Below are 17,445 nucleotides of genomic sequence, written 5' to 3'. Positions count from 1 at the left end.
CCAAACTCCCGGCTGAGCCCTCCCCCCGCCCGCCAGGGGGGTGGGCGGGGGGGCATTCCTGGGTCCTTGGAACGCTGAACCCGAGCCCCCCACCCCGGAGGGGCGTGGGGGGGCTGCACCTCTCTACTCCCCTCTCCCAGCCCCAGCTGGAGGCCGGTAGTTTGTACTGGGTCAGACTGGGCGGGATTGGGCTCTTCACCCTCCTCCCTCGGCTTCCCCCTCCTTCCTCCCCCCTCCTTTCCAGATGTACAACGTAAACGCTCGGAAAAGGAGTCGGAAAAAGGGAGCCGAGAATTTCCTAATGAGGAAAAGAATCACCTCTGGAGGGCGGAGGGAGCCTGTGTGTGTGTGTGTGGGGTCGCCCTCACTTCTTCAGGGAGGAGACTTTTGGGTCGAAAGAGACAGGAGACACCCTCTGGCATCTGGCCAGCTGGGATTCCCCCTTGCCTTCCGGGGCCACCGGGTGCCTGGGTGCCTGCCAGCTGGATTTGGGACTCAGGAGTTTAGGGACAGAGTGGTCCCGTTCTGATAGAGGGCCTCCACAGGCTCCTCGAGTTCTGCTGCCCCTCACCCCAAGGAGTTTGGGGTCACTCACCAGGAGGGTTCTGCGCCCGGTCTCAGCCTTCTCGGTTGTAGGGTATGGAAACCTCCGTTGAGCTCCGTCCTAGAATCTGGCAGTTGACCAAGAGCCTGGGAGTGATAGGGAGGGTGGTGTTATGGCCCCTCAGTGTCTTCTTGATAAAACCCACGTGACTCCTATAAACCTGGAGAACTGTAGCATGGGGTGGGGGGGATGGGGGTGTTATCTTGCAAAGGGGCCACCCCATTCTTCCCAGACCCCCTGGGGATGTTGAGGAAGGAACTCCCTAGCAAGGGAAGGCAGTAACCCCCTGCCCACCCCTTCCTCCAACCCTGGCTCTGTGTAATGAGATCACCTTTCAGGATTCTAGTCTTTATCTTAGTCTGGGGGAGGGGGACCTAGGGGCCTAGATTCTCTCCTAACCTCTTCTCCTTTCCAGCCCCCGTCTGGCCTTTTCCTTCCAGGACTTCTTTCCCTCCAGAACAATCATTCTCTGAATCAAGCCCTGCTCCCTCTGGTCCCCAGGCCCCTGCCCCACTCTGCCGCAGGGGCTCAGAACAAAAGTGCCCATAATCAATGCTTTTTCTTTTGCTTTGAGTTTCCTTCTGCTACTCTACTTTCTGTCCCAAATCACCCAGCTTCCCCCCCAGCCCCCCCTTTTTAAAAGCCCATCTCTAGAGCCAGCTGCAGCCCAAGGGAGAAGCCAGCTGGTTAGACTGTGGGATGATGCTGGCCCCCAGCCCACTCTCACATCTGCAGGTCCTGATGTTTTCTTAGGTGAGGAACCCAAGCAATCTCTGGGTCAGGATCTTAAGCACAGCCCTACCACAAAGGTAACCTCTAGGCAAAAACGACTCAAGCCAAGGGGTGAGAACCCCCTTTGGGAGGAGAGAAGCTGAGGCCTGACTGCGAAGCGCATGTGTGTGAACCCAGCTCTCTCCTTTTTTGAGCCTAGCCACAAGCTCTTTAGATTTTCCCAGGATTTAGGAGCTTGGGGTGGAGGAGGGAGGGGTACAAGGAGAGAGGTGTGTGACTCAGCCCCTCCCAGGAGCCTTGGTAGGGGACAGGGGACATAGCGTCCTACTCCAGTCCTCTTCCCAACTCCACCGCCCCCCAGCCTTGGCCAACTCAAACAGGCCCCCTCCCTGTCCATTCCTTGCTCCTGTTTACACGGGTAGCCCCTTAGTCATTCTCTGGCTGGCTTTTCCACTCTCTCCAATATCCCTCCTCTCTTGGCTCTCTCTGCCCTTATAAGTCCTCTCGCAGTTGCCCCAACACCTCTTGCCTTCCCTCTCCCCATGCCTGCTCCAGGCCAGGCCTGAACTTGGGGTTTCCTCCTAGATGGAGCTGCTTCGGCATAGCCCTCCGGGTCTGGAAGCTGGCCGAGAAACATCAGCCAGGAGGGCCCCTAGAGGTCATCAGCCCAGCTTCAGAAGGAGGAAATGGGTGTAGAAAGTTTAATTGACTTGTCCAAGGTCCCATGGCTAGCCAGTTAGGAGTGAATCTAGAACCTAAGTGTTTTGACTCTAAACCCAATGCCTTCTCCTCTCAGCTCACTGCCCTCGAAATGCTCCATCTTCTCTCAGTGTTTTCTGTCTTGTGTATCTCTCAGCTTGTCTCTGACCCAGTCTGTGTGTCTCCAAGTGTCTCTGTTTTCTTTCTAGGACATGACCTCTCTGGTACCCTCTGTCTCTTCATCTCTCTGTAGGAATGATTTGCTGTGATGACAGACTATTATTAATCATGGTCTGCTTGACAGAGGAGCAGAAGGGGTGAAGGGCAAGGGCGGGACACTCACCAGGCTCCTGCTGTCACCAGCCTGCCTGCCCAGAAGGCTGGAGCTTTAGAACCAGAAGAGTGAATTTCCATAGAGATTTCCATAGAGGTGCAAATTCTAAAGCCAGGAGCCATGCTGAGTTTAACAGGGTGGGAGTATTAATAATGTTATTTAGCATATGCCATATGCCTGGCTCTGGCCTTGACATGTAACCTGCCTTTATCTCATTTAATCTTCCCAACTATCTAGCACTAAAAATATTAGGATCTTCATTTTACCGTGAGGAAACTGAGTCCCAGAGAATGAAGTGACTGAGCCAAGATCAACAGAAATAAAGGGGCAGAGGTGGAATCCAAATTCATTCCCAGTTGATTCCAAAGCCTGTTGCTTTTCCCAATGCACTGTTACTTTAGTCCTCTAGATTAGGCTGGGTTTCTACAGGGGGAAGATTGAGGAGCAGAGGTTTTTAACCCAGGTCCATTATTCCCAGTGGGGGGGGGGGGGGGGTGGAGGGAAGATTGGGTGCACCATCCACTCATCCTCTGAAACTGGATGGAAATTTGTGTGTGTATGTACGTGATTTCTCTGGAGTGAGACTCGATTGCCTCTCTTAGATTCTCAAATGCCTGGAAATTCGGAGACTGGATGTCCTGACCTCAGGAATAGGCTTGAGCCTTGTTGAGCCTGTAAAAAGCCTGGCTGGTGGCGTTAGCTGAGTGAAATCTTCATGAAATTAAACTTCCCAACGGGTGTGTGGTAGCTACGCAAACAGGGTGTAGGTGCGCTGAGATCACGCCAATCCCCTCAGTCCCCGCAGTTGGCCAAAGCCCCCGGGGCTGGTGGCTTCTGGCCAGAGTGACCTCTCTTGCTCATTCCAGAGGACAGTACAAATATGACGTCAATATGATATGATGCAAAAATGACTGGGAAGAGTTCGCTGGACAAAGGGGCCAGAGGGGCTTGTTGGCTCCTGGCTTTGGGCCTGGGGTCCCACTCCTGCCCTGTGGTGGGCTGATGAATGGGAAGAGGGAAGGAGGGAGGGATACTAATGGAAGATTATAGAGCTGCAAGGGGATTCCTGGAAGGAGAACAACAGCCCAGTTATCCCGGGAGTCTGGGTCCAGAGCCAGCTAAAGCTGGGGCAGTGCTGTGTGTGTGTGTGTGTGTGTGTGTGTGTGTGTGTGTGTGTGTCTAAGAGAGAGAAATTGGAAAGTACAGGAGTGGGTCATTTGAACCCTGGAGCTCTGTTGCTGCCCTGACTCAAGGTCTCAGTCTAGGGAAACTGACGGCTCCATCATATGTGAGTCACCACCCAGCACTTAAACTTCCTGTCTGACCCCATGTCCCAGACTTAAAATAACCCCAAACTTCCTCCCCTTCCCATCCCCACTTTGCTCAGAGCACAGGAGGGATGGATGAAGGATCTTGCAGGGTGACAAGATCAGGCCTGGGGGATGAGATGCTTGGGTTCACTTGGTGCTCCAGGACTCTGACATCTCTCTAAGGACCAAATGGGGAGTGTTTCCAGGCTGGGCTAGGCTAGGGAGGGACGGGAGGACAGGGATTAGGGGAAGGGCACTGACTGGAGTGGGGCAGGGCTAAGAGGACGCTGAGGTAAAAAAATATAAGACCCAGGGGTCCAAAACAAGCAGATCAATGAGAAGGAATTTCCCCTACTCCAGCTAGTGCCTGCTCTTCCAAACCCTCTTCAGTTTTTCTGTTTTTCTTTTTTGGCAATAGAATTCGGCAATAGAATGTAACAACCCCAGATAGGAAGTTAAAAGGGAAATAGGATTCTCTGGGGTGTCCTAACGCTGACATCATTTGATTTGCTCATCCACCCACCCCCATCGCTTTCTGTTCTTTTTCTCCGCTTGGCGGCCATGTACCTACCTTTGGAGAGGAAAGGAGTGCCTGAAGCTTCTGGGCTCAAGGGCCTGGAAACTGGAGGAGAGATCTTCCGGGGTGGGAGCTGTGGGCCAGAGCATCAGTTTCCTGGGATGGTCTTCACAGATGTAAGCACATCTGGAGCCCATCAGGGAGGGACCTGGAGCATCAGGATTCTCAATACACATCTGATCGAGGCTGTGAGGCTCTGAGGATGAGACAGGCGTTCCCACTCACCCCCACAAATTTGCCTGCCATTTCTAGTCCTCTCTTAGGAAGGATTACCAATCCTAGACAGGAAGTTAGGGCGTTGGAAAGGGCCAGGAGGAGGGCAAGAAGGCCAGGGATTGCACCCAAATCCAGACATGCTTTTTCACTAGCTTCATCTCTTTCTGACTCTACAGAAGTGACAGCATCTCTGATCAGGTAGGGACCAGGGTGTGAGTGAGTGTGTGTGTATGTGTGTGTGTGTGTGTGTGTGTGTGTACAGCTTAAGTGTGCCATGTGTCCTTAACACAATAATATATTTGCTATGGCATCAGGTTGGGGATGGGAACCAGCATGTTCCCCCCTTGCTTTTCATGAAAAGGCCTAAGTCCTCCCAGTGAGTTCCCATGAGTTCTCTGGACCTCTGGCACTTCTCACCCTTCTACCCACAAACAAATACACATACTCCTTCCTCAGCTGCAAATTCCTCCCTGTCTATCATCACCTTGTAATGAGCACTTGGTTTTCCAGGGATCATACCCAGGGCTAAGAATAGGTCCACCCTCTTGCCCTTCCCCTCAGGGAGATCTAACCATTTGGAGTGCAGAATTAGGAGGTAAATGGGTGTACAGTGACCTCTGCAAGGGATCCAGAGATCCCCTGCAGCCACCCCCTCAGGGTAAGATGGAAAGTCTCTGGGGCTGAGATTCAGGCTCAGTGACATGGAGCACTCTTGAGGAGCAAAGCTCTCTCTTTCTTCCACAGCTACAGCTTGAGGAGGGGAGAACCAAGCCTTAAAAGAGTCTTAAAAAATATATGTGTGTATATATATATATATATATATATATATATACACACATATATTCATTGATTTCAGAGAGGAAGGAAGAGGGAGAGAGAGGCAGAAACATCAACAATGAGAAATTGGTTGTCTCCTGCATGCCCCCTACTGAGAATCGAGCCTGCAACCCAGGAATGTGCCCTGATCCCAAATCGAACTGTGACCTCCTGGTTCATAGGTAGATGCTCAACCACTGAGCCACACCGGGTGGGCACAAGTGTTTTATTTCTGGGTCTAATTTACCAAAATTGGGTTTCCTGCCTTACCTGCAGTGAAAGTTGAATGGCTATGCCTTTTGAGCCTCCATCTCTTATCATCTCTGGCCTCAATTCTTGATTGGACTTCAAAAACCCCAAGGAGTGAAACCAAGGGGAGGATATTTCTGATCTTTTGGCTTAGAGCCTTTTCAATAGCTGTCCAGCAGCTCAGAGGCCAGAGGCCTCTCTGTCCCAGTCTCTGATATAGGTTTGGCTAGAGGGTCCCAGTTGACAGAATTGTAGGGCTGGGGCCTTCAGGTCTCTAAGATAGAGGAGAAATGTGTGATAGAGATTGGCCTGGGAAGTTTGGGGTTTGGGTAGAGAGCTGAGTGGCTGGGGGAGGGAAAGGTAGGATGGAGCTCTAAACCCTTACTACCAGCTCAGCCCTTTCTTTAGGCCACACCCTCACATCCAGCTTGCATTGGGAAGAGCTCTCAACCCTACCCCACAAGCCGATTGTTTACAGATGTTCTGAGGAAAGGGGTGGGGTTTGAAAGGAGAAAGGGAAGATAGGGGGTACAGGGAAGAAAACCTGAAGGAAGGAGGGGGAGATTCATGGAAGGGTGGTCAGGTTGGCAAGTCTGTGAAGATGAAGAGTGGGAGATAAACAGTTGGAGAGGAATGCCCAGCTGGTGTGGCCCAGCTGAGGAGCGTGGACCTATGAACCAGGAAGTCATGGTTCCATTCTCGGTCAGGGCACATGCCCAAGTTTTGGACTCAATCCCCAGTACAGGGCGTGCAGGAGGCAGCTGATCAATGATTCTCTCTCATCATTGATATTTCTATCTCCCTCTCCCTCTCCCTTCCTCTCTCTGAAATCAATAAAAAATGTGTTTTTTTAGAAACCCCACACAGTTGGAGAGGGCAAGAAGAAATAAAAAAGAGAGTTTGTTTTCTCTGTAATTCACCCTACTCAGTGCAGGCAAATTAATCTTAAACCAAGGCTCTGATGATGTTCTCAGCTCAAAACCTTCCATGGCTCCATCCTTTTTAACCAATAAAGTTCTGCCTACTCCTAAGTGCCTAGAACGGCACCAAGGCACATAATCAGTGCCATTGACCCAATTCAGTGGGAGATAGAGCGGGGTTTGGAGAGAGAGAGGCAGGCAGGGTGTGAGGTCATGGAGTATGGGGTCATGGAGTGTAGGAGATGGATAGAAATGGGGGGGTGCAATCCTTTCATCCTGCTGGGTTGGAAACTCTTTGCTGGCCAGTGAGAGGCAGTTTGAAGTGGGCAGGAAGCCTGCAGGCCACTGGGTCTGCTCCCCACTCCCTTTCCATTTAGGACCCAGCTTTCTGTGCCTTTTGCCATTTTTGGGTCCTTGAATTGCCTCTCTTCCTTCTCTGGTTCCCTGCCCTCCCTTGCTTCACCTCTTATGTACAGATTTCTGAAGGCAACTTCCTCCTCACTCATCACACTGCAGGCCAGTCTCCCTTGTCCCTCTTCTCTAGGTTTCTTTCCCTGTATTGGGAGCTTGGGGATGAAACCGAGTGGAGGTGTTTCCAGCTCTGGTTTGCTCTCAACTCAGAGTCTCTCTTCCTCCACCACACTGGTCCCGGGCTGAGATGTTTGTGTCTGAAGTCCCTTTGGCCTCTTTCCTGCTCCTGAATCCCTGGGGTGGTATTTGAGGGTGGGAGGAGGGGTAAGGTCCGAGGTGGAAAGTCTGACGCTGAGTCCAGGCCCCCAGCCCCTCTCAGACGGGCTGAGCTCATCTCTCCAAGCAACCACAGCTGGACATTTTCCATGTGATCACCTCAGGGAGGGCTGGGCTCCAGGAACTCAGACAGAGCTGACCAGTTTCACAAAGAGTCTGAGGCTCGGGAAGGAGCCCTCAGGTGCTGTCACGCACCTCTGCTGTGCTCTGCAGGGAAGCCCTGCACAGAGGAGACTCAGGGCTGGAGAAGAGCCAAAGCTGGGATGGCTTTTGGGCCCCAGTTGGCACAGGTTTCTCTATCCCTGCACATGAATGTTCAACATTGCGCTGGCCGGGCTGGGAAAAGATACTGTGTGATGTGAATGTTTATGTGAGGTGAAAACACATGTGTTTGTGTGTGGTCCGAACATCTGAACATGCTTCTGACAGTGTGCATGCATGCATGGGTGGGGGCATCGATGTTCAGAGTGGTCAATAGGTCAAAGTTGTGTGTGTGCGTGTGTGCGTGTGTGTGTGTGTGTGTGTGTGTGATTGCCTTGCTCTCTTCCCAGTGCAGGGGAGGTGACACAGCTGCCTGCTCTCCCCACCACTCCATCATTTCTCTAACCTATGGCCTTCTCTCAACCACAGAGAACAGGAGGGCCAGAGAAAGTGCCACAGAACAGAGAGAGGAAGGGGTCACTATCCTCTCCAGAAGAAATTGGGGCAAGGGGCTAGTTGGACCGGCTGAGATGAGAGTCCCCCTCTCCCCCAGGAATGGATGCAGGGGCTGCAGTGAGAGAAGCCTGTGGCCCCTGTCATGAAGGCCACTGAACTGGAAGCATTAGAGGGTGTCCAGCATGGGTCTCTGCACCCCTTTTCCCCTCTCCCCCAGACCCTGAGGTCTTGGGACAGAGGAGGAGCTTGGTAGGGAGTGTTAGGCGGGAGGCAGGGGAGGGGTGGGCAGGAAGCGTTGGCTGTTTGTTCCCTCTTTCCTGACTCCTTTGTGGCGGCAGACTGGCTTCCTTCCTCCCTGCGGTACCTTGGCTCCCAGCTCATTTCCATTCTTTGCCCCTTAGCACAGCTCCTAGCCTGGCATGGAGGAGTTTTTCCAAGCTGGCTCTTCTGGGAAAGGAGAGCCCTGGATGAGTGGGAATAGGAGCTGAGGAAGCAAATGAGAGGCCAGTCTGCCCTTCCATCCCATTCAAGGTCAGCAGCCCAGGCCTGAACGAGCTATGGAGTGGCTCAGCTGATGGGAGGTGCTCTGAGCAACGCAGGGACCCAGGTGTTTGGTTACCTGGGGACTCCTCTCCTTCAGCCTGGATGTGGAGAGAACAGGCTGGAGAGACACCCACCCTCACCCTGGCCTCACTTCCCTCTCTGTGTCCCTACTTGGCTGTCCTTGCCTCAGTCTGCCCCTGCCCCACCTCCCACCTCCATCCACTGCCCTACAAGTCAAGGAATGTAAGTTTCCTCTCTCACTCTCTCATTGATTAGTCATGGGCACCCCGATCCCCAAGGGAACCGTTACTCACCCTTGGGCCCCCCCCTCACCAGCAGTCGTCTCCCCAGAACTGGCTGAATTCCTGTAGGAGGAGCTCACAGAGTTGGACGTGGGTGGGAAGTAGTGGGGGTTGTGGGTGGTGGACAGTGTCTTAGAGAGAGCCAAAGCAGCAGCCCTTCCCGCTCCCCAATACACATGCACAAGGAGGTCATACTCCTGGCTGTAGCTACTTGAATGGCCACAGAGGTTTAGGCAAAAGGGCTGGGGTTGAAGTAGAGGAGTGTGTGGAGAAGGACCCAAAACAACAGAGCATCTAGTCTCTTCACCGGTGCTGGCTCTGGGGCCAGAATGAGGGCCTAGGGCCTGCTCTTTGGACTTGGCTGAGTGCCCAGGCCTGGCCTCTGTCTCACAGAATCAGACAGGGGCCTTTCCCAATAAGGAGCCTCCCAACTCTGGGTCTATTCCCCTGCTGCCCCCACCCCCTCTCCCCTGTAACAGCTCCTCTGCCCTAAAATGGCCACATTTTCCTTCTTCCCTTCCTTCTTTCATCCCCCACACCTAGGGTTGGGCCCCAGGAGAGAGAAGGGGCTGGGTGAGGGTAAGACTGCACAGGGGCCATATGGGAAGGTTTAGAGAAGGGTAATGGGATCTCAGGAAGAGAGGGGGATAAGGCCACATGTAGGTATATAGGGGTGGGGATGGAGACACAGCTTCTTGGAGTTATGATTTTTTGCATAATAATAATAATAGCTTATTATAATTACTAAATGATATATATACTATTATATATATTATTATACACTAGAGGCCTGGTGCACAAAATTTGTGCATGGGGGAGGCGGGGGCAGTGTCCCTCAGTCCAGCCTGCACCCTCTCCAATCTGGGACGCCTCAGGGGATGTCTGACTGCTGGTTTAGGCCTGATCTCACAGGGAATTGGACATCACTCTCACAATCTGGGACTGCTGGCTCCCAACTGCTCGCCTGCCTGCCTGCCTGCCTGATCACCCCCTAACTGCTCCCCTGCCAGCCCGATTGCCCCCAACTGCCCTCTCCTGCCGGCCTGGTTGTTCCCAACTGCCCTCCCCTGCCGGCCATCTAGTGACAGGCATCTTGTGACCACATGGGGGTGGCCATCTTGTGCCAGGGTGTGACGGTCAATTTGCATATTACCTCTTTATTATATAGGCTATACATATTATTACACAGATTATAATACATGCTATGTATTCTAAGAGCTTTACATGTGTATTAACTCATTTAATTGGCACTGCCACTCTATGTGTCAGGTGCTGTTGACCTATCTGGTAAGATGAGGAAACTGAGGCACAGAGATTCAGTTAAGAAACTTGCTCAGGGCAAGTGGAAAAGCTGGATTCAAATCCAAGCAATTTGGCTTCACTTTAGGAGAAATCAACCCGCTTGCTTTGTCTATGGAGTACTTGATCCTCACTGTTGGAGGCATAAGGAATGCCCAAGTGGCTTATGAGGTGGTGATGCTCACAGAAGCTGCCACTCGAATGTGACCCACTGTGGACCCTTGGGTGTTTGCATGGATTTAGACTAAACACTCCCAGAGAGCCATTGACCCATGTTTAAAAAAAACAAAAACAAATCTGTTGAGTGACATGCAAATGATATGCAGGCTAGCACAGAAGCCAAATAAGTGAGCCTGGTGGGGAAGGGTGGGAGGGATGCAAGAAGAGGCCAAAATAAGAGTTAGGGAAGAGCTGGGAGAATGAAGAAAAAACTACAGGAGTGTTTGGAGGGACTTTCATGGGCCCTTTTCCAGCCTTTTCTTATGTTCCAGGCATTTAAAAATAGTGATTTATTCTTCCCAGCGAGGGGGAGAAAGGAAGAAGGGGTTGAGAATTCTTCTAGCCCTGAGGCAGACAGGGACCCCCTGGGATGGATGTAGGTACTGGACTTGGAAGTTCCAGCTTAAGTGAGACTCTGCCCTTTTCTGACCCTCAATTTTGTCTTTCCTAAATTGAAGGAATTGAACTAGACGACCCCTGAGGTTCCATCTCCAACACATTTAGCTTCCTACATAGGAACACCGTGGGGAAAACCAAGTGGGGCTGGAGTCCTTGTGTGGGGCCAGGACTAAACAAACACTTGGTAACTAGGATGAGCTCAGGGCTCCTGGGAAAAGGCTCTGAAGGGGGTGATGGGAAGGAAGCCAGGCCAGGCAAGGCCCAACCCCAGAAAAGTGAATGGACAAAACTCATTCATTCATTTAACTCTTCCTTCAGAAATTAAAATCTAGGAACCTGAACTTCCCATTCAGGGACTAATGAGAGTATGAGCTCTAGATGTCTAGGAAAGGCAAACTCTCAGGTCCCTTCCCTAATTTTTGAAGTTTTATGAGAAAAATTAGCATGTGAAGATATGCACCAATGTCACCTGACAAGTACCAGGTACAGATCTAAGCATTTTACATATATTACCTCATTTAACCTTGAAATAATCCTATGAGGCTGCATTTTACATATCTTTCATACCAATTTACCTATTTGATCTTCACAACAACCCTCTAAAGTTAATAAGGGGAAGATCTTTTCTGACTCTGGGTTCAGAATCGGCTTAGCTGAAGGGAGGGTTGGTGTGCTGGCTTTCCAGCTCTTGACAGCTGGGAGATGAAGATGTAGACTAACGTCACTGACCGCTCCAAGTCAGAAGAAAATGGCAATCTGATATCTTTGAGAATGTTTCTGAGAAGTCGTTGGATAGGAACCTTAAATCAGCAAAAGGATCTTGAAACACCAGAGGCAGAATTCTGATTCAACTAGCTACCTTTGTTTCCACCAACAGCAGGAGATAAGGAAATTAAATACATAGTGGGGCTTCCCTATTGTTTGGGGCTGATGGGAGGATTTTGAGTCCTTCAGTGATTGTCAAGTAAAGGCATTCTTCCATCACTAGGTGGGAGGTGGAGGTGTGAGTGCTAGTGATGGTGGAGGAGGGGATGGTAGTGGAGATGGTTTCCCTGGTTGACCTCTGACCAGTTAGAAGAGCCTGAGATTTCTGAGAAAATTTGCCAAAAGGGCACTTGGGGGGAGGGTCCATGTGTTTGGGCTCCAGCCAGGGGTGAAGTCAGAGACATAAATCATGCCTCCCAACTGCCCATTTCCTCTTTGAGCTCAGTTCCCAGCCAAAAACCCAGCTATCCTGCCAGAGGAGTGTGTGGATATGGGGGAGGGACCAAGATGCTGGAAGCCGGTGGTTGGAAACTAGAATTAGTAGGAATTAGCTGGGACTACAAATCTGGTCTCATTGGTGTCATGAAATGGGCTCAGGGCCAGGGCTGGTTGGATGAGGAGCCTGGTTGTAGGCTCCTCATCCCCTTGGGACACACCCACAGCCACACCCAGTCTGCTGAATTCTCCTCTCCTACAAACAAAACCGCTGACACATGCCTAGAGGCACAGACAACTACATAGACACACTTCCTACTCTTCCCTCATCCAACTGTTGCTCACTTTTGCCAGAAACCCCCATATCTTCTGGAGCAGCAATCTGCACTAGGAAAAAGGAGTGGGAGTTGAAAGGGATAGATATCCTGGATTTTCATTAAGAAACATCCTCCTCCTCCTAGCCAGTTTGGCTCAGTGGACAGGGTCCTGGGTTTGATCCAGGTAAAGGGCATATATCTTGATTGCAGGTTCCATGTGGGAGGCAACCAATCAATGTGTCTCTCTCACATGGATGTTTCTCTCTCTCTCTCCTCCTACCTTCCACTCTCTCTAAAAATCAATGGAAAAATATCCTTGGTTGAAGATTAAAAACAAAACAAATAAACAAAAACAGAAACATACTGCTCTAGTGATCTAATCGGCCTGTACTATATCATCTCTTTTGCCCTTCCCCCTGGGGAAAGGTCTGGGTGACCTTCCCTCACACTTCAGGAGAGAGCGGTCTATTATCCTCCTGGTGTGCAGTACATCTGAACCACAGGGATGGAGGAGGAGCAGGAGGCTCGAGATGGAATATGCATGTTGGGTGGGGCATTGAGGGCAGAAAGTTGAGAAAGCTACTCCATGATATTTTCCATTGGCTTGGGTCCAGGCTGCTGGGTCTTGTCTGACCCTAACAGCCCCTCCTACTTCCTTCTTTGGTCAGCTTCACACTCAGTGCTCATTTTGGGGGTAAGACAGGAGAGAAAGGATTCCTCTGGAGGAAAGGCACCCCTTCTATCAGCCCTTTTCCAGGTGACTGTTCTGGATTGACTACAGGGACTTGGGGGCCTAAGTAACTTCATCCAGCCTGGGACCATCCCGCCCATGCCTAGTGTTCTCTTCCATGGAAAGGAATTTGTCATGACCCCATCATGGTATAACTATAAGCATTTGACATCTAATAGGAACCATGATGCTTTTATTTTGGCTAAGTTTGCCCCATTCTGTTCTCTCAATTGTCTGCTTACATCCCCATTAGACTGGAAGCTTTAATGGAACAAGAATTGTGTCTGTGTCAGTTGGCGCAGCCCCAGACTAGCATTAGGAAAGTAATACAGGGATGGGCAAAAGTAGGTTTACAGTTGTTCCTATGGAAAATAATACAATAATCTCTATATATAAAAAGCCAGCGACCTTAACAACCAGTCGCTATGATGCCCACAGTGGCCAGCGAATGGCCCGATTAGCCACCCTACCCCATCAGCCCGCAGCCCTTCCCCTTGGCCGGCCACGCCCCTGATCGCCCCCGCCCCCCATAGGGAGCGGGCTTGCTGGCCAACTTCCTGCAGACCCTCCCCCCAGTCAGCTCCGCCCCCAATTTGCTCCCCCACTCTGATCAAGGGCAGGGCCTGCTGGCCAACCACCCATGGATGGCCCCTCCCCCAGGCTGCTGGTCCCTGATCAGACCCGCCACCCCATTTGGGGGCAAGGCCAGCTGGCCCACCACCCACAGTCCCTCCTCACGGCTGGCCCCACCCCAGATCAGCCCTCACCACCTGATCGCCCAAGACCGCCCCCCAAGCCAGTTCTGCCCCCTCCCCCCATCAGCCCCCCCCCCCCCCCCCCACACACACCAATTGAGGGTGGGGCTGGCCAGCCAACCTCTCATGGCCCCTCCCCTGGCCCAATTCAGGGGCAGGGCAGCTGGCCAATCACCCACGGCCCCTCCCCCCAGCCGGCTGGCCCTGATCAGCCCTGATCAGGGTGGGCCCACCGGCCAACCTCCTGCCATCTTCTCCTTCCAACAGGCCCAGCTTGATCTGCCGAATGGGGCTGGCTGGACCCCACCAGTGCACTGGGCCTCTAGTTAATAAATAATAATACAAGAATAAACTGTCTCCCATAGTCACAACTGTAAACCTACTTTTGCCTCACTTATACACTTTTAAAAAATATATATGTATTTTTTATTTTAGAGAGGAAGGGAGAGGGGGAGAGAGAGAGAAACATCAATGATGAGAATCATTGATCAGCTGCCTCCTGTACGCCCCCTACTGGGGATCGAGCCTGCAACCGAGGCATGTGCTCTTGACTAGAATCGAAACCGAGACCCTTCAGTCCACAGGTGGATGTTCTAGCCACTGAACCAAACCAGCTAGGGCTGTACACGTTTCTTGATATGCAAAGAGACAATGTAATAATACTGGAGGAGGAAAGATCTTGGGAATGCTCAAATATATTTTTTTCCAAGAAAAGGGGAGGGGGGAGGGCCACTGAAATGGAGGTAAACTGACACCAAGGGCTCCCTGCTCTCCCACCTCTGAAAACCTGAAAAAGCTTCTTCTTCTTTTTGGTTAATCCTCATCTGAGGATCTTTTTCCATTGAATTTTAGAGAGAGTGGGAGGGAGAGGGAGAGAGAGAGAGAAACACCAATGTGACAGAGACACATCCACTGGGGGATTAAGCCTACAACCTAGGTGTGTGGCCTTTACGGAATTGAACCTGGGACCCTTTAGTCTGAGGGCTGATGCTTTATCCACTGAGCCAAACCAGAAAAGGCTTCTTTTAAATACACCCTCTATTGCAGTCACTTGAGTCTCAGTGTTTGAGTACTGTCTCACTGATATGCCCCGTCTCACTTGATTCCTGAGAATCCAGCATCCAGAATGCACTGTCTTCATTCATCAAGGCCCACCCAAGCCCTGCATACGTTTCTCCAGCTCATTCTAACTCTCCATAATGTCCCACTCTTCTAAATTCCTGCGTTCATAGTCTGGACTAGACAGTCTAACACTTAATTATAACAGGGTATTTATAAAGTCCTTGTGCAACTTAGAAACTGAATACATTTGGATGTGCATATGATAGGAGCAACTATAAATATTTTATGAAAGCATAGCCCATAAAATTTTTAATGCTAACGTTTGCTTTTTGTTAATGTGCTTTTAACTTGCACAGGAAGAGTATGTGTTATACTGGAAAGAAGACCTGGGCTTGAATGCTGCCTCTCTCATTTGATAGGTATGTGACCTTGGCAAGTTACTTAACCTCCCTGGGTCTCAGTATTTTAATCTGTAAAATGGAGATAATACCGTCCTCACAGATTTGTTGAGAGAATTAAACTAATGTACTAAATGTACAATTACCTACCACAGTGCTTGACTGCAAATATTACAGCCTCATTCAATCTGTCTGATAAATCTGAAATCTATTCAAATGGAATGGAATGTAATTTATAGGTCAGTTCTGAACACAGACATTAAAAGCCTTCCTAATCTCCTCCCAGTATCCAGATTTCACTAGTCATAGCATTTATCCCACTGCATTGTATCTCCTTGTTTAATGTATCTCCCGATTTAATAAGTTCTGTGAGCTAAGGATCTTGTTTCCTCCTGTTTTTCCATTGCCTAGCACATTGCCTACATCAGTAAATATTATTTGAATAAATTGAGGCTTAAAAAAAGCAATGTAGCCAAAACCGGTTTGGCTCAGTGGATAGAGCGTCGGCCTGTGGACTGAAACGTCCCGGGTTCGATTCCGGTCAAGGGCATGTACCTGGGTTGCGGGCACATCCCCCGTGGGACATGTGCAGGAGGCAGCTGGTCGATGTTTCTCTCCCATCGATGTTTCTAACTATCTATCTCTCTTCCTTCCTCTCTGTAAAAAATCAATAAAATATATTTAAAAAAAAAAAAAAAAAAAAAAGCAATGTAGCCCTGACTGGTTTGGCTCAGTGGATAGAGCATCAGCCTATGGACTGAAGGGTCCTGGGTTCGATTCCAGTCAAGGGCATGTACCTTGGTTGCGGGCACATCCCTAGTAGGTGGTGTGCAGGAGGCAGCTGATCGATGTTTCTCTCTCATCGATGTTTCTAACTCTCTATCCCTCTCCCTTCCTCTCTGTAAAAAAATCAATAAAATATATTTTTTAAAAAAGCAGCAATGTAAACATAGCACAGTGATTTCTGAAGTGTATGACAAAGAATTTTAGTTTTTTATTTAGCAAGATAGTCTTCTAGCAAGATAGCATCTCTTGCTATCATACTTTTAATGTCCATGCAATTCTTGAAATGTATCTGGAAATGTGATCCAATTACTTGTTAACCTGACCAGTCCCTACAGAACTATATTTTGTAGGTGTGGCAGAGACCCGTGTTCCAGCATCGTCTCCCTCTTCTTCTGTTTAGTAAATATGACCCCTCCACCCTGTCTCCCACATACTGAGTTTTACCAGGATCCATGGCTGCCAGCTAGATACTAGTCTGTTCAGCCTCTCTTGCAGTACAGGGTGGCCAAATAACTAAGTTCTGGTCAATGGGATGTGAGTGAAGTTGTGTGTGTAACTTCTGGGTTAAGTTCTTAAAAGGGAAAGTTGATTGCCCCTACTTCCTCTTTCTTCCTTTTGCTTGCTGGGGCACGATGACAAATTAAGCAAGCCACCTTAAAACAAGAGATGCAAGCCTTCTCTCTTAGCCAAGGACCATCTACTTCTGAACTATCACTTTATTTGAACCACCCTCTATTTGTAGAGCTCTTTGTTATAGCGACATAGACTACATTCTTTGAATAAAGATTAAGATCACCATGTATCTGTTAGCCTACTCTGAAGAATGTTTTCAAGGAGCTCAAAAATAAAATGAGCCCTGGCTGGTATGGCTCAGTTGGCTGGGCATCGTTCTGTGCACCAAAAGATTGCCAGTTCGATTCCTGGTCAGGGCACATGCCTGGGTTGTGGGCTCCATCCCCAGTAAGGTGGGTGGGTGTGGGGGCAGGGCAGTGTGCAGGAGGCAGCTGATCAATGTTTCGCTCACATTGATGTTTCTCTCTCACTCTCTCTCTTTCTCTCTCTCTCTCTCTTTCTCTCTCACCCTTTCTCTCTAAAAATCAATAAAAAGTCTTAAAAAAACAACACTGAACCAAGTTTCAATGAAAATAGAATCTGCTGAAGTCTAGTGAAAACAGTGAAATTTGTTCTAGCATGAGCATATTCAAATTTCTTGCAGGTTCACAAACATCCTATCTCTTCTATTTAGCCTAATCTTTTATTTATGATAACTTTGCAATCCAAGATGGATGATGTAGTAGCCAATCTCCAAGATGGCCCAGTGATTTTCATCTCCTGGTATCCATGCCTTTTCTATGTCCCTTTACTACCTTGAATCATGGCTGGCCTGTGTGATCAACACAATACTGTGGAAGAGAATCTAAAGCTACCATGACAAAAAGGAAATGATGCTCATCTGGGTAACATCCCAGGTTAAGTCAGAAAAGATACTGCTGTTTCCATCTTGGTCTTTCCCTTGGTTCACTTGCTCTGAGGGAGGCAGCTGCCATGCCATGGCACTGAAGTAGCCCTATGGA

This window comes from Myotis yumanensis, unplaced genomic scaffold (genome assembly GCF_028538775.1).
Source record: "Myotis yumanensis isolate MYYU_CA2020_CCGP unplaced genomic scaffold, mMyoYum1.0.hap1 SCAF_3, whole genome shotgun sequence".
Taxonomy (NCBI): Eukaryota; Metazoa; Chordata; class Mammalia; order Chiroptera; family Vespertilionidae; genus Myotis; species Myotis yumanensis.
The sequence above is the reverse complement of the archived record's forward strand: the minus strand, read 5'-3'. Positions refer to the sequence as shown.